General features: G+C 32.4%; 1 long non-coding RNA gene across 2 annotated transcripts in view; it reads right to left on the bottom strand.

The window, feature by feature from the left end:
- Positions 1–21867, bottom strand: part of LOC143254514 (uncharacterized) — a 34192-nt gene extending 12325 nt beyond the window's left edge. Inside the window, exon 1 of one of the 2 annotated variants that reach the window (XR_013030228.1) lies at positions 21698–21867. This is a non-coding gene — a long non-coding RNA (uncharacterized LOC143254514). Of the gene's footprint in view, positions 1–4740; positions 5149–21697 lie in introns of those variants that run through there. The other variant, XR_013030227.1, reaches the window with a different exon arrangement.
- Between the last annotated feature and the right edge of the window lie 2762 nt (positions 21868–24629).

The raw sequence follows: 24629 nt of genomic DNA, 5'->3' as shown, positions 1-24629 counted from the left end.
TATTTTCTACTGGTGAGCAAGGTGATGCATGGATGATATATATATATATATACCCTCTGGCCTTTGCTGATGAAATAATTATCAGTGACACGGTAGTGCATGTCTATACAGAGAAATAACATTATAGACTGTTGAGTGAAATACTATGCCTTCTGAGTCTGGAACATATCTTGAGTTCAGAGTCGATTAATCTTCAGTAGGAGTGTTTTCTGTCGCCAAATGCACTCTTTCACTTGGATTGATTTATTGAAATAAATAAAGATTGTTTTATGTTCTATCATACACTGTCGTTTTTTTTTTTCAAACTCCGTCAGAGTCAAACAATGCAAATGAAACTCCGTGATATATTTCCTGATCATTCCTCCTGTTATTCGCGGCTCCTGCCCGATAGATAAACCATTATTACTTGAAATTACCACAAAAGTAGCAGTTACGCTGATTTTCCTACATAAAATGGAATAATTTACCTTATTGCTTAACACCAGAGAGTAAACTCTCCTATTAGCCAGCAAAGACAAGACTGTAAAAAAAATCTTACTTGAAAATTTTTCTACTGATTAGAAAATAGACATATGCACTAATTTGTTTAGAACGTTTCAGTGATTTTTTTCAATATATGTAATTTTTAATTAACAAAATATATATGTTAAAACAATAGCTTTTCCCTGATTAAAGATATATAGCGATATAGACGTTTTTTATCATTCATACTTTATGATCTGTGATGTTTGCGCAGGGTTGTACGAATTATATTTTGCCACTTTTTCATGCGGTATGCGGCGCCAAACATTACAGCATTCATTCAAAGGCATTAAATTTTAAATATACTTGATTTTATGGGATAAAGTTTATTCATTGCTTTGTAACTGAAAATAATATTACAGTTCAACTTTTACCAACGTTGTTTAACAATTTAAGTCTCAACGAGAGCGTCTATTATCCTCGCTTATTAAACCCAATATCCAATTTTCTATTTGTCATTGTCGTTTGCAGAATTGTTATTTTAAAACATATTATTGATTAGATAATATTATCCAAATTAATTTTTTAGTTTTTCCCCTTCCTCTGTATTCACAATAATCATAGAACTTCAACTCATATTTCTTCGTTTTTAATTTAGACCCGGCATGGCCAAGCGTGTTAAGGCGTGCAACTCGTAATCTGAGGGTCGCGGGTTCGCATTCCTGTCGCACCAAACATGCTCGCCCTATCAGCCGTGGGGGCGTTATAATGTGACGGTCAATCCCACTATTCGTTGGTAAAAGAGTAGCCCAAGAGTTGACGGTGGGTGGTGATAACTAGCTGCCTTCCCTCTAGTCTTACACTGCTAAATTAGGGACGGCTAGCACAGATAGCCCTCGAGTAGCTTTGTGCGAAATTCAAAAACAAACGAAGAAACGTTTTTTAATATTTTGCCTCGGTTTATTCTAATACACGTGTTGTCTTCTTACACGCATTTAATTTTAACAGAATCTTTTTCTATTCACCCTCCAACAAGATTTTCACTTACATATACTTCAGTATTTACACATACTTTAGTGTTTTAACAGGATGAATTACAGTTGTCAAGAAAATTATGGTAGTAAAGTTGAGGATTTTCATTAACGTAATTGTTTAATTTCAACAAAAGGAGAGAAATTCGCTTGAGATAATCGACCGACTGTATTCTAACGGTGGTTTATAAATACTGACAAATTTGCATCAAGCGTCTATTTAAGAGGATAAAATTATTTGTCGTGTTAAAAGAATAAGCAACATCTTATTTCAAACGTACAAGGTGATCCAAAAGTGACCCATTTTTGGTTTTTTCGACCCGGGCTGGACAAGGGGATTAGAGCGCTTAATTCGTAATTTCAGGGTCGCGAGTTCGAATCCCCGTCACACCAAACATGCTCGCCCTTTCAGCCGTGGAGGCGTTATAATGTTACGGTCAATTCAACTATTCTTTGGTCAAAGAAAAGCCCAAGAGTTGGCGGGTCAGTGGTGATGACTACCAGTCTTTTTATAGTCGTACACTGTTAAATTAAAGACGGATAGCGCAGATACATTTGTGTAGCTTTGCACGAGATTCAAAGAACAAACAATTAGGCTTTCTTAGATTTTTTGGCGGTTTAAAGCATTAAAACCTAGCACAGAGCAAAATTATTTCTTGATGGAGCCAGTTCTGTTAAAAAACAAACAAACACCAACAACATTACTGTACTGAGATGAAATGAGTAAACCATTAGTTTGTTGTAAAGCTACTGACTAAACCACTTTTGAAACACATTATAAAGTGATATCGAAGTTAGCGGTTAACTCGCTTTGATTAGGCATTAACATTGAACAGTTTTAATGAATAAATATCAGATTAGTTAAACCAAGTTCTCTACATGTGTACGTTAAAAAACAAGACCTGTACTGAAATGATTCATGAGCCTTCAACCCAAATACTGAACAAACAAAGTTAAGAATATTTAAATTCATACCGGCTTCTCGTAAGCTGATAAACATGTTAATACTAGAAAACCGTACTAAAATTAATATAAGTTAAATAAGAGCTAATCAAAACACTGGGGTATGCGTTAACAAATAATTGCGCAAATCTCGTTACAAGAACAAAATATATTAACCTGAAAACCCATGATGTTGAAAATTTGCAAGTTCTAAGAAAAAATATCTCTCATCACCATATAAAAAAAAATATATAAACTTAATAATCTTGAACCAATCTTGAAGAGAAATTTGTTAAACAAAATCGATATTTGTGTATATTTCTCCCCATTCTCAAAGTGGATTAAAGTTACTGTAGTTTGATATCCCAAACGTACTGTAGAATGTTCGGCGACAGTTAGACTGAAAGGAAGTTCTATACGTTAATTATTAAGATTAATTTTATAGGCTGTCTTGACATCTCACCTCTATTAAAGATGGCGAAGGTCTGTTCCCAATTTACTGCAAAGAACGAATACTTTTATTTAACAATAACGTATGAACAATCTGATTTTTAAAACTCTCTAGTTACCAACCTCTTTTTGTAATGCAACTACTTGTTGTACCATATTAACTAACTACATATCTTTTATTGTCAGCGTAAAGTGTGAAGCGTTGTGGGAAATAGATAATTTTCTATGTCATCTCCCCAAATATTAATTAAAACGTTTATTAGATTGTTGTTTAAACGTTTGTTTGTGTGGCTTATATTTTGAACATTGTAGCTAACAAAATAATGAAGTTACAATCAGTTTGAAGCATAGATAGTTTTAAAACAAGTGTTTTGAAAGTAAACGCGAGTGATGGTCGGTAATTTTAGTGTTAAGGAGTCGTATAATAAACATACATCTTCGCGAATTTCTAGCAGGAAACAGAGGACCTGATATTACATTTATTTAGTTTATCGGGTCATGTGCTCACATTTTTTGTCACACTTGTTTAAGTTAGCCCATTACAAGTTTTCACAAGGGTGTGTAGGACTAAATATTTTTCATATTTATTTGGAAGTGCCAAGGAATGTTACACAGCACAAGTCTGATGCGTGTGTGAGGGGGTGATCGGTTCGAGAACTTAAATTAGCATTGGCCCAAAACGAAGAGAGCCAACAACGAAAATTTGTACTCGAACGTGACGGACCATCCCATGCCGTTGAAACTAAACTGCTAATATTGCTACAAATAATACTTTAAGACCGACTTTCGATTTGTTTCGCTTTTTGCTATATTAGCGTTTTAAACACTAGCACCAAATCTATTTCCGCTGGTGTTAATTAAGCAGGAGTTCAGCGCCGAATGCCACGCGCCACCTCAATATGAGAGAGAATCGGTTTGACTTGTATAAACCTATTAGTTTTATCACGTTAACAGTTTCGAAAGCGATACACAAACAGGGCTACTGGCATTTGTTTTGGTTTTACTCACTACTTGTTCAACATATAGATGTCTATAGCGTTAAAAAATTTAGAATTATCTTCTGATAATATATTGTTTCAACACTATTGCTGTCTCGTAAGATCTAAAACAAAATCACACTCTCATGAAATTCGTCACTTCCTGTGTGAAACGGAATTCGTACTTTTAAGATATACAGCTCATTGAAACTATTTTAAATGACTTATGTTTCGTTATGCAATTCACCTATAGACGTAGGACAACGTATTTAAACGAAAATGCATAATTTTCCTAAATTTTTTAACATTAAAGCAGCGATAATGTTAAGTATTCCTACAGCATATATATATCAAAATAATAATTTCGTCTACTTCAAAAATAAAGATTTCATCATCAAACCTGGTTTATGTATATAACTATTTCTAGAAATATGGTCAATAAACTACATAGCAATCTGTTCACCTGGCTGTTCATTCATTCATCTATCAATCTTTTCGTTTACCCTCGTACCTTTGCAGTTATAAATGTCCATTTTACATATGCAAAGTACGACATGTTTCTAAGTAACTTTCTTCGAAATAATGAGCATATATATATGCATATATATTTTGCGTTCATCTTTAATTAGTACATTTTTACTTCCTTAAAGAAAATTCTAACCGCACATACATTTTTTAGCTTAATCTGTACTTAGTGTTATTTGCAGACACTTCAAAAGCTGTTCTTGTACCAGTTGTGATGTAGAAAATAAAATTGTCGTGTTTATACACTCTCCTAATAAAGAACTATAGAATATAACGAACTATAATTTTACCAGTCATGAGCGGCTATTATCAATATTCATACGCTTTTATTAAGATAGTAACAGTATTAGTACCTTCGCATGTGACGCACATTGTTGCAATACTTGAAAAGGCTGTACCTCAGTCAGTGGTTAAGCCTTTTGACTATAACACCTGTAATACCTACAAATCTCACGTGGTGCAACTAGATCTACGGTGAGACAGCAGAGCGGTGATTATGAGTATATCCTCTGATATGGACTGTAGAATCAACGCCAAATTGTATAGCAGAAGCTGGAACTCTGCTACCCTAACATTAGTGGCCGAAGAAGAATGCCACGGTGGTTGTCTCGTCCTGCGGTAGACCAATGCATCATCCGCGCGATGAATTACGTTTGCTGTTTGGACACACCTGAGTTTCCTGATAGCACAGAGTTAGATAAAAATACCCGCGGCAGTGGTGAGATTACCTTCCTTGTAGTTTTAGAAAATGTACTCGTGGTTTTAGATTATAGTCTAGACAGGTGATAAGCTTTCAGCCACTTGAAATCAATATTATCTTTGATCTTCAGTTCACACTTCAGTAAATGAAGAAATTGATAAGGTATAAAGAAAGCATGTCGCCGTATCAATAAATCTGTTGTGTAGGTGTGGCAAGAACACCATTTTAGATAACTTAGTAGCGAATAAGCTTTTATAAGAAATAATACTGAGCTAATTACAGTCTTTATCTTCCAAAACAATGGATTATGAAATGAGTATTGTTTTAACAGGAACGAAAGAAACGTTCAAAATGGATTAAAAAACAACAACATTTGACAGATATAGGTAACTCATTAAAATGAAAATAAGTTTAAAGCTACATCATACAAAATTCTTAATTAAGAAATTTTTATATACATAAAAAAAAAAAGAAAACGCTTAAGTTGTTCACATTTGATGCACGTGCGCTGTTATCAGAAAACCGCGGGAGTTAGAAGCACATACTAAGCATGCTGTCTAACAAAAGAATATCCTACATACAGTAATAAAATTGCTACCTCATGCAGAAGCTTAACTCCCACTATTCTCTTCATAAGAAATGCAGGCAAGAAGAGCTGACAAGAGAGATTGTACGCCATGACAGAACACACAGAAGAGACTGAGGGAGGAAAGTTGCCTAAAAATGCATTACTCACAATAAAATAGGCAGCAATCAGTTATGGAAGAATAGAGACTGCATACAAAAAAGCTGGTCTTAATAATCTTTTATATTGAAAAAAGTAATAGCGCTGTGTAATAGCAATGTTATGCCTCGGGTCAAGAAAATGAATTTAGGTTCAAATGAAAGCTATTTGTGCTTAAAACATCTGTGTTCTGAATGCTGCTAATACATGCATGACCTGAACACATACGTAAATATATACACAAAGAAAGGAAGGCATGTTTGACATGAACAGCAATTGTTTAACTGTATACATATATGAATATGTGAAGAAAATAAAGGCCTTTTGTACAAAGTAGTGTGAAAGTAGCTAATTAAACAGTTTAGACTTGTATTTAGGAAATCGAATCTAATATGGATGTTTGTTTATAATATCGTTTGAAAGGTTCGAATTGTAAACAGTCTTCATGCTAAGTTTCGTGAGATTTATGTCAATCTTTGTATTTTTTCTACTCTTATTTACAGGATTATAAGCCGAATTAAAGACGATATATTTTATTTTATAAAGCTGTATACAAAGTCGTGTGAAAGAGTCAGGTTAAATACTGTTTTTACTTTTGTTTACAAGGATTTGCAGAATGGACAAACACATCGTGGTTCTTACTTTTGTTCACAAATGTGTCTGAAACACTCAAACCAAACACGATTTCTACTTTTGTTCATAGATGTGTCTGAAACACTCAAACTAAACACGATTTCTACTTTTGTTCACAAATGTGTCTGAAACACTCAAACTAAACACGATTTCTACTTTTGTTCACAAATGTGTCTGAAACACTCAAACTAAACACGATTTCTACTTTTGTTCACAAATGTGTCTGAAACACTCAAACTAAACACGATTTCTACTTTTGTTCACAAATGTGTCTGAAACACTCAAACTATACACGATTGCTACTTTTGTTCACAAATGTGTCTGAAACACTCAAACCAAACACGATTTCTAGTTTTGTTCACAAATGTGTCTGAAACACTAAAACTAAACACGATTTCTACTTTTGTTCACAAATGTGTCTGAAACACTCAAACTATACACGATTGCTACTTTTGTTCACAAATGTGTCTGAAACACTCAAACTAAACACGATTTCTACTTTTGTTCACAAATGTGTCTGAAACACTCAAACTAAACACGATTTCTACTTTTGTTCACAAATGTGTCTGAAACACTCAAACTATACACGATTGCTACTTTTGTTCACAAATGTGTCTGAAACACTCAAACCAAACACGATTTCTACTTTTGTTCACAAATGTGTCTGAAACACTAAAACTAAACACGATTTCTACTTTTGTTCACAAATGTGTCTGAAACACTCAAACCAAACACGATTGCTACTTTTGTTCACAAATGTGTCTGAAACACTCAAACTAAACACGATTTCTACTTTTGTTCACAAATGTGTCTGAAACACTCAAACTAAACACGATTTCTACTTTTGTTCACAAATGTGTCTGAAACACTCAAACTATACACGATTGCTACTTTTGTTCACAAATGTGTCTGAAACACTCAAACCAAACACGATTTCTACTTTTGTTCACAAATGTGTCTGAAACACTAAAACTAAACACGATTTCTACTTTTGTTCACAAATGTGTCTGAAACACTCAAACCAAACACGATTGCTACTTTTGTTCACAAATGTGTCTGAAACACTCAAACTAAACACGATTTCTACTTTTGTTCACAAATGTGTCTGAAACACTCAAACTATACACGATTGCTACTTTTGTTCACAAATGTGTCTGAAACACTCAAACCAAACACGATTGCTACTTTTGTTGACAAATGTGTCTGAAACACTAATACTAAACACGATTTCTACTTTTGTTCACAAATGTGTCTGAAACACTAAAACTAAACACGATTTCTACTTTTGTTCACAAATGTGTCTGAAACACTCAAACTAAACACGATTTCTACTTTTGTTCACAAATGTGTCTGAAACACTCAAACTAAACACGATTGCTACTGTTGTTCACAAATGTGTCTGAAACACTCAAACTAAACACGATTTCTACTTTTGTTCACAAATGTGTCTGAAACACTCAAACTATACACGATTGCTACTTTTGTTCACAAATGTGTCTGAAACACTCAAACCAAACACGATTGCTACTTTTGTTCACAAATGTGTCTGAAACACTAAAACTAAACACGATTTCTACTTTTGTTCACAAATGTGTCTGAAACACTCAAACTATACACGATTGCTACTTTTGTTTACAAATGTGTCTGAAACACTCAAACCAAACACGATTGCTACTTTTGTTCACAAATGTGTCTGAAACACTAAAACTAAACACGATTTCTACTTTTGTTCACAAATGTGTCTGAAACACTCAAACTAAACACGATTGCTACTTTTGTTCACAAATGTGTCTGAAACACTCAAACCAAACACGATTTCTACTTTTGTTCACAAATGTGTCTGAAACACTCAAACCAATCACGATTTCTACTTTTGTTCACAAATGTGTCTGAAACACTAAAACTAAACACGATTTCTACTTTTGTTCATAAATGTATCTGAAACATTCAAGCTGAAGGCATTTCTTGTTCTTCAATTTATTTTGAAACCTTTCGTCATAGAGAAAAGAAGTGCACTGTTACAACATTTTTTTCTTTTGTTGTGTGGTAATGGTGACTGATTCACTGTGGTTATTTCAAGTGTACAACTACCCTTCCCGTCTCTAGTGGCTCATCGGTTAACTTGATGGATTATAATGTTAACAATTGGGATTGGATTCTGTGGTGGGCGCATTGCAGATAGCCCATTGTGTAACTGTGCGTTTCAACACAGTTTTAAGCATTCGGTTATATTATTTTTTTATCTATTTCAGCGTTAATTTGTTTCTCATATAGTTTTCGTTATGAAACAGAGGACACAGGTCATGTTGTTTCATGCATGATGTAAATATAGAAGATGGTATTAGGGGAAATCTATGATCTCCTACAGGCATTCTTTTCAGTTATAACTAAATAAGCAGTAGCTTCGATTCTGGTAACTTACGAAACTGTAGACAAAGTTCCCTGAAGATGGCGACACGCTACTCGCTCCGTGTAACCTGGGACGAATCCTAGTTTGTAACCTACAATGTTTTTCGTGCATTTGATCTCGGACAATAAAGTCGAACGGTTTGGAATTGTTTGATGTTTCCTCTATGCGTGCCACATTGCATGATGGTGAATACAGTTTAAGTCTTTGTTCCTATCTAACTTAAAACGTATTCCAATAAGCATTTGCTAGGTACTAATTTTCTGGTTTAACATAAAAAATAAAAAGTTGACTTCATGGCTCGTATAATTATTTTTTAAAATAAAAAAATGTCATTTATTTACCAGGCAATTGTTAATAGAAAATACTGGTCTAATGTTATATGAAATTATCATTTATTTATATAACTGATGTGATTTGCAGTCTGTAGAAAATTTGAAATTTCAAACTGCAGTTCTGTGTTTTTGAGTGTCGTAATTTCGTTACATTGTTTCAATTTTATCGTGTTTTTTTTTGTTTCTACATTTTATGAACATCCGAACAAAACTAAACTAATAATATATATCAGTATAATTAAAAAAACGTACATACACACGTGCGTATTCATTGTGCGTATATAATATATATTAGAACAGTTCAAAAACATGAAATATATCCATAATAATGTCTTATTGCTGCGTATAGATATTAAAATACTAAATTTTATGGCTTTACACTATGTGAGAGTAAAAATGTAATTGTTGCAAATCAAAGCAATTTTTTTAAAAACATCTAAATGTCAGATATTCGTGATTGTCACGTTGTACTTATGTGTATACATTAGTTTATTAATAGCATCAATAACGTTATATTTTGACTAAACATAAAACCGAAATTTTAAAGTACAATTGTTATTGTGTGTTATTCAGCGCAAAGCTACACAAAGGGATATCTGTGCTCTGCCCAACACCGGTATCGAAACTCGGTTTGTAGTATTATAAGTCCGCAGACATTCCACTGTGCCACTGGGGGCTAATATTGTACAATCCCTGAGATAATTGTGCGTTTTATTCTATTTAACTGTATGCTGTTTAATATTTTATTCGTAAAAAATAAGTTATCAGTTTAGAAACATGTACGTATTACAATCCTTGAATTTTCCATGTGAACTTTTGCTTAAGATATCACTTGCACTTATGCGTAATGCACACAAACAAACAAACTGATACAGAAACTTATTCATATTTAAAGCTTCCAAACAAATAAAAAGTCGGTATTACTCTGAACAAAAAATGTATTTTGTCTTCCCTGAGGGTCAGAAGCTCCTATTAATATTTAATTTCTGTATAATAAAATATGATATACACGAATAACTTTATTTGATAAATGTGGTACACCTTTTAAACCATAATTATTTATTATTGCAAAGCGGAGATATTTTGACTTATGTTTCGATCACATTTGTTCGAATCGTCTTGGTCAAGTACAAAATCATTGTTTTGCAATATTGAACAAGAGGGTTTATTTTAATATACTAATTACACGCTACAAGATGTACGAGCAAAGCAATTACGTTTTTATTTTTCCAGATATACTATGTGAAATATTCATATATTTTATACAACGGAGTAGTTAAATCTTTAGTATGCTTGATTCGGTTAAATTTGATTCACATAGTGCGTACCTAACGTAATGACAGCACATGCACCGTGTATGTGATAGGCCTAAGCTGCCATATTTGATATGGCTAGGTCTATTTCGCACTGTACACATATAGAGATAATATATTAAGAAAAGCACAAGACATTAAGAAAACATTCTATATTATGGTGTATTTTAATGACTTATAATTTCGTTTATGCTATCCTTTGTATATTCTTTAACTGCAGATACTGTGTAAAAGAAAACAAGAGATTTGTATCTGTAATATTGACACAAAATTATATTCTGTTATACGCTTGCTGTTGCTCACTGTTATTCCTGTTGTACATATAACAAAACACTTACAACGTTCATAACAATATTATAGCTATTATTATTATGCCACCTTGTAATAAAACAAAGGGACTTCCACAGAAATATTAGTTTTCATAGCGAGTCCTCATTTAATATCCTGAAATATATTGAACATACAAAATATCTTGTTTGATGATTACTATGACAACAATAGATTCTTAGTCGTGTAAAAGTATCTGATAATTTTCACTTTTATTTTGAATACAGAACCGTTTAATTATCTAATTCTTATAAATGTTATAGCAATCAACTAAAGCTATCAGACACGTGCAATGAACTCGTGGTTTATAATAATCTGAAAGAGAGAGAAACGAAAGGAAGTCTTAAATCTGACACAACGATTTGAAATGTTCACCTTAAATCAAATAACTTCTATTGTTAACGCTAGGGTAGCTCGGGTAATAAAAACCTCAAACTTTTCCATGACAGGAAACATCCTTAAGAAAGTAAAAGTTCCATCTACTTATAGAAAGTATAATTTTCTACTTCGTATGCTTATAGAGAACATTAGGAATTGCCTTATTTAAGAAGTGCAACTGAGTAACCACCTGTGTTTTTGTTAGTGTTTTATTTAATGAAAATATTTATATATCTCGACTTCATTTTGAGTTTCATGCAAACAAGAACAATTGGTTTAATTTTATGTTAAGGAGACTTAAAGGTAACAATATAGGTGCTTCGACGCACGTTGGTTGTCATGGAAACTAAGTTTTATTGGATATATATTTCATAAAGTAGGGTTTATCAGCCGTGTTATATAGTCGCTTGCACGCTTTGGTGCTAAATCATAAAAGCTCACGCCTACTGTGATATGATATACAAAAGGAATTTGTGCATGGCATGGAGACGAGCTTTGATAAATCAGTGTTTCTTTTTATTCCACACACATACACGTTGACTTGATGAGAGAGAATGTTATCTAGAAGTCACTGGATAGTATTAAATGAATTATTTATTACCCTACAAATTTGTTATCTCTTATAAATAAATGCTGATAGAAAAGGTAGAGAAACAGGACAGAAGGGCCAACTTTTGACTATATCTGTCCCATGAATACCAAACAAGTTGCCATGTTTCTTATATTGCAGAATTCTAGTGTTTGTATTCTTATGAACCATTTTTCTTGTCATCCGAGCTCTGCGGCCATTATTCGCACAAAACTGAAGGTTAAATTCTGGATTTGAAACAAGTCTTGTTTAATGGTTCTTTATTACAGAACATTTCAATGCTACTGGAAATATTAACGTGAAAGAACAAACTTCATTTTGAATTCCGTACACGAATTCTATATTTACAAGGTTTCGTTCTTTGTGACGGGAGGTCAAAGGTCAAAAGACTATTAAGCCGTCTTATGCAATGTTAACAATTAATAATAATTATTAATAATGTTAATAATTATAACTCCTAAATTACCTTTTGATCTCCAGTAACTGACTAAAGTTTTTATATACATCCCATATTCTTCTCGTAAATTTTGCACATAATTGTTGCGCGAATCTATAAATTATGCAAAAACACTACAACAATAATCTACATTGTGTTTGCTTTACAATCTAGTCCGCAATAAAGACGGTTGTATCTATTTCTCTGATAAATTTGCTATAAATCCATTGATATATGTATTAATTTAAAACATACGTGAATATTCTGTGTTTTTTGTATTACCATTATGGTATTTATTCAGTAATACGTCTCATAAAAGAGCCTCGCGGTACGCTGAAAGTTTACAACATAGCATGTCAAGTGTACCACTGTGACATGGTATGCTAAAAATGTATGGCACAATGAACAATAAGACAATATATCAGTTAGATAGACTTTCTAAGTATTAGAAACACTGGATTTAGTTTGTGCTAGTTAAAATTAAACATATTTCAGAGGTTTGCCAATTACATAGACATAGAATAACATAATTATGAAGTGATTTACTCATCCTATGCGTTTAGTGTCAAAAAAGTAACACTATTACCACCAATTTCATATTATAAATGTTTATATTAAAATGCATATCTGTCGTACATGCATCTATGTGTGTGTGTTTTCGCATATATATACATATAACGGAATTATCATTGCATGAAGTTTCAATGCATTCACACACCGAATGTGGATTCATTTGTTTGAATTCATCAAGCTGTTGTAAGCACAGATTGAAAAACAACCTTGTGTTTACTTAATATAAAAAGACCAAATTAGATTTGTTGTTTTTGTATATATATATGTGTGTGCGAGACGTCCGTTAAACTGTGAAAACCTCTACGATTCTCTCACTGTTAAACTGTAACTATGCTAATAATAATACCATTCTGAAATAATGGCACTTCCTAAAGTTAATGAAATTGATTTACTATAACTAAACTCTTATATTACTATAATTAGTTCTTTTCTTTGCACTGTTAAGCGACAACAATGCTCGCTAATACTGTTAGACTACAACAATGTTCACTTAAAGCTGTTAGGCTAGAAAAAAACCCACTAACGCTGTTACGTTAGAATAATGTTCGTTTAATGTTGTTAGGTAAGGACAATGCTCGCTTGACGTTGCTAGGCTTGAATAATAATTAGTTTTCCCTGATTGTGTTTGAAAATCCTGGATGGCAAAGTGGTCGTTAAAATACGTGCCAATACACGCAAATAATGCAAAGATGAAACAATTTTTACATGAGAGAAAATATCGGAAGTTGTTTTCATTGATATATAAAACTAAAAAAAAAACAAAAAAACTATCTGGTTCAGCTTACCATATTTTCCTTCATGAACAGTTTCGAAGTTCATAGAAAACTTCTTTATAGAAGAGTTAAAATGATTTTTTTCACACACACACACGCAAAATTATATAGTAAGCTTTTGTCAAGTGAATAATAAACACGCCTCATGAGAACGATATGAAATAAATAACACTATGAGAAATAAGCTTAATATTGTTATGCTTTATCCACTTCCTTCTTAATTTGTCCATTAAGGATTTCATATTAGAGGTGCGTAGATATAGCATTTCAGATCAATCTTTTGTCTCTCACGAGGCACTGCAGTCAACCGTGATGTTTATTACAGCCATTAAGCCTACTCGATTGTAACGGTTAGCTAGTTTTCGGGGCTTAAACCGTGAAATCAAGAACAACTTTTGTGCGTTCTGTGATAAAGAAAAAACTGGAAACAGTAGCTAGAAACACTTAAATAATGAACTTATCATATATTGCAGTCGTTATCACAATAATTTAAGACGTATGAACGATGATTACGTCTTCCAAAGTATCAGCAAGTAATATAAATATGTATATTTAAAACCTGTCCTTCTTTGAAACATTCTCGATATTATTATGATCAGTCGCTTGTTGCTTTGTGTCGCCTTATTTAATATTTTCTTGTTACTATTCCTATATGTCTCTTAATAATAATTTGGAATCCATTTAGAATTTAAAGCACTAGAAGATTTATTTTTGAATAACGAGATAGAAGATATTATAATAATTCTTTCATTTTGTGTTTGAAACAGACGATAAAATGCAAAAATCAGAACCGTTGAAATTCAGTTATTTGTACCTGTGATAGGTTTTCTACCTTGGAAAGCTCTAATAAAGTTTAATCTGTGTTGATACTGAATTCAGTTTTCAAGTGCTTGTTTTTGTTCAAGTGAAACTGGCACATAAGTTCACACTGCGAAATCCACTATATATTACGTTAAGAGATTATGGTTCACTTTACGTTGACACGTGTAATATCCATTACTCAAATTTTAACTAAATAAATAGTTAGCGAACAAATTAAAGTTTTGTCTTGCTTTAGAAGACTGTCAGATGGATGTATAGGTGTTTTTTAAATGTTTTATTTTTCTCATTTGCTCTTAACGATGGTTGTCGAAGAATTGTGCAATTCCCCAAAACCGTTAGTAACTCGATTGTAACATTAGGTTTCACACCTCATTTTTATAATAAGAAATATTAGTTAGACACTGAATTTTGGAAGGATCGAATACTAAACTATACTAATTTAATTTTAGTTATATTAATTTGCACAGTCTAATACTTATTTTCTCCATGTTCACCAAGAAGAGAAAGCTCTAGAATAGTTTTAGTAGGATTAGAACTGACCTCTAAACATGAAATCATGCATCTTCGGCATGAGTTTCAAAACTAAATAATACTCCATTTAACCCATGAAATAGCATGAAAACATTTTGAAAATTATAGAGAGTAGTTCCTCGAAAGCGTTTCATAAAAGCACAACCAAGAAAACTTTCAACATGTAATCAAAAGATATTTTCTTAGACGTTTCGAAGCTGCAAAAGAGAAAATAACCGCATGTTATGTGATTTTTTGTTTGATTTTTTTTTAAGTCAGCGTGACTTTGATTGAGGCTTACTTTGATGTCTCGTGTGATGAACGAGCTTCACTGGTCTTCTCGTTTTAGTAGCATGAATATTTAGATAGGTACACGAAGCGAATCAAGGAAAATACCAGTAATTGCACTAAGAAACTACTCAGCAAGATTTATTTTCCATTACTGGCATTTAATGCGCTTCTTTTTTTTTTCTTGATATGTTTTAATGGCGCATTGCTACAAACAGTGTAGACATTGGCTTCTATGTAATTATTAATATAATGAAGAACTAGGCGTGGCCAAACTGGGATACAGACCTCTTTGGTTTCGTTTTTGGCTGATTTCGTGACGTAACGAAATAACTCGAACGCTGTGTAAATTGGAATGGTCAGTTAGCCAATAGGAGTAATGCGCTCGTGCCAATAATTACTACAGTTTCTTGGTCGACAGCATGGTGGGCCTCGTGGATCATTTGTCATGGTCAATGATAGGGTTAGGTATGGCGTGGTCAAAAGGAAAATATGATTGGGCTGGCTGCGGCCGAGCAGAGCAGTTATTATTGTAATGTTTCATCATTGGGCCATCTATCCTTCAATGTTAGCGAATAGACGACTTGTAAATCATTAAAAGGGAATAAAAAACAAGAGACGAAACCACTTTTTTCGTTTAATAAATTGCAGGGATTGCTGCATGATTAACTTACCCGCAAACATGATACAACAAGATGATGTTGAATTCCTATACAGAATGTTATTACATGGCGAAAAGTTGGAGAACTACATATGATTTATTAGACGGGTTCCGCGTATGGCGTGTGAAACTTAAAAGCATCAAAATTCGTAGAATAATTTTAACGTGCATGCGCGTTTTACACGTTTTAAGAAGTGCGATACTTGTTCTTTCTCTTATCTTTTTAGCGTGAGCCTCTAAACGGCAAAAAAGAAATAAGAAATAACAGTAGTATTCAAGACATCTGATAGAACTGAAAACAAAACAGAAACTCTACACTATGTCACGTTAGTAGAATGTTTCTAATAATTCATGTGATAGAACTGAAAACAAAACAGAAACACTACACTATGTCACGTTAGTAGAATGTTTCTCATTATTCATCTGATAGAACTGAAAACAAAACAGAAACACTACACTATGTCACGTTAGTAGAATGTTTCTAATAATTCATCTGATAGAACTGAAAACAAAACAGAAACACTACACTATGTCACGTTAGTAGAATGTTTCTAATAATTCATGTGATAGAACTGAAAACAAAACATAAACACTACACGATGTGAAGTTAGTAGAATGTTTCTAATAATTCATATGATGGAACTGAAAACAAAACATAAACACTACACTATGTCACGTTAGTAGAATGTTTCTAATAATTCATGTGATAGAACTGAAAACAAAACAGAAACACTACACTATGTCAAGTTAGTAGAATGTTTCTAATAATTCATGTGATAGAACTGAAAACAAAACAGAAACACTACACTATGTGAAGTTAGTAGAATGTTTCTAATAATTCATGTGATAGAACTGAAAACAAAACAGAAACACTACACTATGTCACGTTAGTAGAATGTTTCTAATAATTCATGTGATAGAACTGAAAACAAAACAGAAACACTACACTATGTCACGTTAGTAGAATGTTTCTAATAATTCATGTGATAGAACTGAAAACAAAACAGAAACACTACACTATGTCACGTTAGTAGAATGTTTCTCATTATTCATCTGATAGAACTGAAAACAAAACAGAAACACTACACTATGTCACGTTAGTAGAATGTTTCTAATAATTCATATGATAGAACTGAAAACAAAACAGAAACACTACACTATGTCAAGTTAGTAGAATGTTTCTAATAATTCATGTGATGGAACTGAAAACAAAACAGAAACACTACACTATGTCACGTTAGTAGAATGTTTCTAATAATTCATGTGATAGAACTGAAAACAAAACAGAAACACTACACTATGTCAAGTTAGTAGAATGTTTCTAATAATTCATGTGATAGAACTGAAAACAAAACAGAAACACTACACTATGTCACGTTAGTAGAATGTTTCTAATAATTCATGTGATAGAACTGAAAACAAAACAGAAACACTACACTATGTCAAGTTAGTAGAATGTTTCTAATAATTCATGTGATAGAACTGAAAACAAAACAGAAACACTACACTATGTCAAGTTAGTAGAATGTTTCTAATAATTCATGTGATAGAACTGAAAACAAAACAGAAACACTACACTATGTCAAGTTAGTAGAATGTTTCTAATAATTCATGTGATAGAACTGAAAACAAAACAGAAACACTACACTATGTCAAGTTAGTAGAATGTTTCTAATAATTCATGTGATAGAACTGAAAACAAAACAGAAACACTACACTATGTCACGTTAGTAGAATGTTTCTAATAATTCATGTGATAGAACTGAAAACAAAACAGAAACACTACACTATGTCAAGTTAGTAGAATGTTTCTAATAATTCATGTGATAGAACTGAAAACAAAACAGAAACACTACACTATGTCAAGTTAGTAGAATGTTTCTAATAATTCATGTGATAGAACTGAAAACAAAACAGAAACACTACACTATGTCACGTTAGTAGAATGTTTCTAATAATTCATGTGATAGAACTGAAAACAAAACAGAAACACTACACTATGTCAAGTTAGTAGAATGTTTCTAATAATTCATGTGATAGAACTGAAAACAAAACAGAAACACTACACTATGTCAAGTTAGTAGAATGTTTCTAATAATTCATGTGATAGAACTGAAAACAAAACAGAAACACTACACTATGTCAAGTTAGTAGAATGTTTCTAATAATTCATGTGATAGAACTGAAAACAAAACAGAAACACTACACTATGTCACGTTAGTAGAATGTTTCTAATAATTCATGTGATAGAACTGAAAACAAAACATAAACACTACACTATGTCAAGTTAGTAGAATGTTTCTAATAATTCATATGATGGAACTGAAAACAAAACATAAACACTACACTATGTGAAGTTAGTAGAATGTTTCTAATAATTCATATGATGGAACTGAAAACAAAACATAAACACTACACGATGTGAAGTTAGTAGAATGTTTCTAATAATTCATATGATGGAATTGAAAACAAAACATAAACACTACACTATGTGAAGTTAGTAGAATGTTTCTAATAATTCATGTGATAGAACTGAAAACAAAACAGAAACACTACACTATGTCAAGTTAGTAGAATGTTTCTAATAATTCATGTGATAGAACTGAAAACAAAACAGAAACACTACACTATGTCAAGTTAGTAGAATGTTTCTAATAATTCATGTGATAGAACTGAAAACAAAACAGAAACACTACACTATGTCAAGTTAGTAGAATGTTTCTAATAATTCATGTGATAGAACTGAAAACAAAACAGAAACACTACACTATGTCACGTTAGTAGAATGTTTCTAATAATTCATGTGATAGAACTGAAAACAAAACAGAAACACTACACTATGTCAAGTTAGTAGAATGTTTCTAATAATTCATGTGATAGAACTGAAAACAAAACAGAAACACTACACTATGTCAAGTTAGTAGAATGTTTCTAATAATTCATGTGATAGAACTGAAAACAAAACAGAAACACTACACTATGTCAAGTTAGTAGAATGTTTCTAATAATTCATATGATAGAACTGAAAACAAAACATAAACACTACACTATGTGAAGTTAGTAGAATGTTTCATATGATGGATGAAAACAAAACATTCATAGAATGTTTCTAATAATTCATATGATGGAACTGAAAACAAAACAGAAACACTACACTATGTCAAGTTAGTAGAATGTTTCTAATAATTCATGTGATGGAACTGAAAACAAAACAGAAACACTACACTATGTCAAGTTAGTAGAATGTTTCTAATAATTCATATGATAGAACTGAAAACAAAACACTGAAAACACTACACTATGTGAAGTTAGTAGAATGTTTCTAATAATTCATGTGATGGAACTGAAAACAGAAAAACAGAAACACTACACTATGTCACACTATGTTAGTAGAATGTTTCTAATAATTCATGTGATAGAACTGAAAACAAAACAGAAACACTACACTATGTCAAGTTAGTAGAATGTTTCTAATAATTCATGTGATAGAACTGAAAACAAAACAGAAACACTACACTATGTCAAGTTAGTAGAATGTTTCTAATAATTCATATGATGGAACTGAAAACAAAACAGAAACACTACACTATGTCAAGTTAGTAGAATGTTTCTAATAATTCATGTGATAGAACTGAAAACAAAACAGAAACACTACACTATGTCAAGTTAGTAGAATGTTTCTAATAATTCATGTGATAGAACTGAAAACAAAACAGAAACACTACACTATGTCAAGTTAGTAGAATGTTTCTAATAATTCATGTGATAGAACTGAAAACAAAACAGAAACACTACACTATGTCAAGTTAGTAGAATGTTTCTAATAATTCATGTGATAGAACTGAAAACAAAACAGAAACACTACACTATGTCAAGTTAGTAGAATGTTTCTAATAATTCATATGATAGAACTGAAAACAAAACAGAAACACTACACTATGTCAAGTTAGTAGAATGTTTCTAATAATTCATATGATGGAACTGAAAACAAAACAGAAACACTACACTATGTGAAGTTAGTAGAATGTTTCTAATAATTCATATGATGGAACTGAAAACAAAACATAAACACTACACTATGTGAAGTTAGTAGAATGTTTCTAATAATTCATATGATGGAACTGAAAACAAAACAGAAACACTACACTATGTCAAGTTAGTAGAATGTTTCTAATAATTAATAAGCGAAAGACCTCCAAGCACTTGTAGGTAAGATTAAAAAGTATATTAATTACATGATTCAAACTTTTAAATTTGATACGATACACGTTGTTTAAACGTTCTTGGAAATTAGTGTGTTTTTTTTCTTTAATTTCTTTGTTGTCAGTCAGTTGTACGCTTAACGACTCATAACAGTCAAATCTTTGATTCAGGTGTGCGTGATAAAGAGAACGTAGATAACCTATTGTGTATTCCGTGATGGCTTGAAATAACGTCTGTGGGCTTATACCACAAAAACCGGGTTTTGATACCCGCGGTAGGCATAGCACAATTAGCCAATAGTGTAGCTTTATGCTTATAAACAAGCATACAATAAAAATTATATTCTGTTATTTATACGTTACAGTATTGCATAAGGAACGTGTTAAAATGAGTCTGAGTTAGACATATTTTTTATCATGTTAATACTTGGAAGCAGTGTTTATTACGTGAGATGCTATACGTTTATTACACTCATGTTGCTAACTAGAGGCATGTAACGTTTCTATTAGCTTATAGGTTGCTAACAGTAATTACTCCATAAATTTGCATCTTAAAAATTAAATTAATGAAAGCATAAAATAAACTCATTATATGGAAAAATACCCTCCATGGTGGCTTAACAGAAAGTCTGAGAACTTTTCAAATTTAAATTCAGATTTCGATATCCACAGTTTGTAGCGTACAGATAGCTATAATGTAGCATGTTTTTCCATACAATGAGGTTATTTTACGTGTTTATTAATTTAATTTTAAAACGCAAATTTATGGAATAATTAATATAAAAACCTATAAGTTAATAAAAACGTTACATGTCTCTGGTAAGCTACATGAGTGTAATAAACTTCTAGAATCTCACATAATAAAAATATTAAATATTCATTCTAAGATCAGTGAATCGAGAGAAAAGTTTACATTAAAAAATAACGAAATAAGACGACAAATTAAATGTTCAACTATTACGAATATTATGTTTCTTTAATATTTTACACAGATGAATAATTCAATAACATAGATATTCTAGACTTTCCAGCTATAACTTGATTATGAATTAATGCCTAACCAGTAGGCCAGTTTAGTTCAAAAAGTTTCATTCACCATTTTTTTCTTAAGAAACGTGATCACATATTTAATGAATAACAAATTAATTTTACAAAAAATAATGGAAAATGTTTTTTTGGGAAATATCTTAAGACAGGTAAGAAACCCATTAAAAAGTCCAAATAATTAGATCATATAGTTATTAATTAAAGTATAGCGGTAAGTCTACAGACTTACAACGCTTAAATCAGGGGTTAGATTCCCCTCGGTGGACTCGGCAGATAGCCGGATGTGGCTTTACTATAAGAAAACACACACACATACTAATTAAAATATATCACCACATCTTGTTTAAATTAAAGGTATAAAATTATTTAGATATAGCTAAAATACAAATACACAAACAACCTTGATGTTGTTTCCATCGTTCCAAACAAGAACAGGCTGAGAAATTATGGCTGGAAAATTGGGGATAGGTACAGAAATATCAGCGTCCTAGTCCTTTCATTGAAAGATATGAGAATACGTAAAAATGAAATGACGTCATAATTTGAAGAACAACTTACATAATGAATTTGCTAACCTTTCATTGTTACTTACTGACACTGAGATGATCCCGGCACGGCCAGGTGGGTAGGCCGTTCGACTAGTAATCTGTGGGTCTCGGGTTCGAATCCCCGTCGCATCAAACATGCTCGCCCTTTCAGCCTTGGGTGCGTTATAATGTGCGGTAAATCCTACTATTCTTTGGTAAAAGAGTAGCCCAAGAGCTGGTGGTGGGTGGTGATGACTAGTTATTTTCCCTTTAGTATGCTAAATTAGGGACGGCTAGCGTAGATAGCCCTGGTGTAGCTTTGCGCGATATTCAAAAACAAACAAATACACTGGGATAATTTACGGTTGTGGCATTAATTGCTGAACCATAGGACTGACTAACTCAGTAAGAACCTGGTGATAAGATAGCTAACGTGTGGATCTTTTCCTCGATTGTTAAGTTATTGTGCGGAGAGAGAAACAAACAAACAAATGAATACGTAATTCAGCTGATTCACATAAGTAATTAAAGGTAAGTATTAACAGGTATACCTTACACGAGGTGTACTCATCGTATTCTGAAACAGAATACGTTATAATAAAACATGATTAGAAACTATTGCAAACTGAAGAATTTAGAACAAAGAAAGAAAGAAAATGTGTAAAATTCTCCAAAATTTGTACTCCACGTTTCATCGTTCACGTCATTACAGGTTTCACGTGAATGAAAATATATGAAAACATAAATTATGGTAGTAACCAGATAACACACTGGAAAGTTAACCGAAGTGCATGTAGCGTGACACATATCCTTATCGTAAAGACAGTAGTTCTTTTTTTTCAAACTCTCTTGTCTGGGTAACATCTGATGTAAGAAGTCAGATTTCTGTAGAAAGATCCAAAGATTTATCAGCGTGTGTTTACAGATTAAGTAAGGAAAATCAGGAATTTGAAGGACATAAAATATTCTCAAAGCGCTACTCTGTAACGAATGTTAAATTCTCAAGCAACGAACTGCCTTAGAATCATTCACTACCACTAAGAACCACATATTTTTGCTTGTTATAGTACTCACTGTAAAGATATTATTAAAAACAATTGGCCAGATTACATATGTTCTATGTAATGTATATATATATATATATATATATAAGATACTTCAGCAAAAATATTTTGTGTTATGACACATATATAATTAAAAATCTTGTACCCAACAAAGTAATAGGTTCATAAGCAACTCGATGCATAAATAGCTTAAACAAATGTATTTATAAAGCTCGTAGAAATCGTTGATATGTTTACAGTTGAACAAAACTGTAAATTGTAAATTATGTTGCTTTTTTTCACTTTCGGATTTTATCTACGTTGTACGGTGTGTATTTTCTTCCTAGAAATTAATGCGGTTATGCTCTAAAACGTTTCAACAAGTGCTATAAGTAGTATTTGTTTTTTTAAGAACTGAAAAAAATAGAATTCTCTTTTATTAATCTATATAATTATATCCTATTAATCTGTTCAGTATTTCTGGGGAGAATGTTTTGTTTTGTTTTTAATTTCACCCAAAACTACACGAGGGCTATCTGCGCTAGCCGTCCCTAATTTAGCAGTGTAAGACTAGAGAGAAGACAGCTAGTTATCACCACCCACCCCCATTTTTGGGCTACTCTTTTACCAACGAATAGTGGGATTGACCGTTACTTTATTACGCTCACACGGCTGAAAGAGCAAGAATGTTTGTTACGACGGAGATTCGAACCCGCGACCCTCATTCCGGGGAGAAAGTTTAAACATAAATGTTGTACGTGTAAAACGGACAACTACTTTCTTCCATTCTATTCAATGTGTTGTTTAGCACGGGCTTGTAATTCCAAATATTCATGGCTTACAACCTATTACTCCCAAATCTCGAGGGTAAAATCGCAATTGGTTTGAGAAACTTAGCTGAAATTTAAAGATATTTATGCATAGAAAGTCCTTAATGTGGTTCTACTCTAAAACTCTGAAATAATCAAACTAGATGAGTTACGTGTTGTTCATTAAGATTTTACCTTGTGTATTGTTCCAAAGATAAACTTCACTCAGATTTATAAAAAGATGTTTGACTAAGACGACTTTATTTATTTGACTTTTTTTTTTATAAAACGTAAAGATAAAATTCGACAAAAAAGTGTTTATTAAACAGAAGAGATTTCTGGTTCAGAGCAGGACATGCTTAGTTCATTCGAGTATAAAACCCTATAATTATATTTTTGATTGTGTAAGACAATGTGTCATTTTCAGCTGTAGCTCCGTAGAGGAAGTTTTTTCCCTTTATTTGTTCATTCACGAACGCATTATGCCTTTTGAAAGCTTTTAACCACAGAAGAGTACGCATAATATAATTTTAGCTATTAATGTTAAAGTTTTGTTGTTTTTTTCTGGAGGAAAACCATATTTGGCTCGGGCTGGCCAGGTGGTTAAGGCACCCGACTCGTAATCCGAGGGTCGCGGGTTCGAATCCCCGTCACACCAAACATGCTCGCCCTTTCAGCCGTGGGGGCGTTATACTGGTACGGTCAATCCCACTATTCGTTGGTAAAAGAGTAGCCCAAGAGTTGGCGGTGGATGGTGATGACTAGCTGCCTTTCCTCTAGTAATACATTGCAAAATTAAGGAAGGCTAGCGCAGATAACCCTCGTGCAGCTTTGCGTGACATTCAAAAACAAACAAACAATCCTACTTGCTAACTTCTTAACCAGAACATAAATGGGTTGTCTTAACAAGCTGTACAGTTAGTAACGCTAAACTTTCTTTCAAATTTATATATGTACATAGAGAGTTCTGTAATGTAATGTCTGTTTGTTCCTGAAATCAATACCATGGACAATAGATTAAATAAGACAGGAAACTTGAGTCAGAGTTTGCGAAGTTTCATCTCGCCTTCGGTTCGTATATATGTTGCAGGAGTAATTGTAGTGAAAGTTATGACGTGTAAGTTTTAAAGGTAAGCCTTTGACAG

The sequence above is a fragment of the Tachypleus tridentatus genome, chromosome 6 (genome assembly GCF_004210375.1).
Source record: "Tachypleus tridentatus isolate NWPU-2018 chromosome 6, ASM421037v1, whole genome shotgun sequence".
NCBI classification, from domain to species: Eukaryota; Metazoa; Arthropoda; class Merostomata; order Xiphosura; family Limulidae; genus Tachypleus; species Tachypleus tridentatus.
This window is presented reverse-complemented; position numbering and strand designations above follow the sequence as displayed.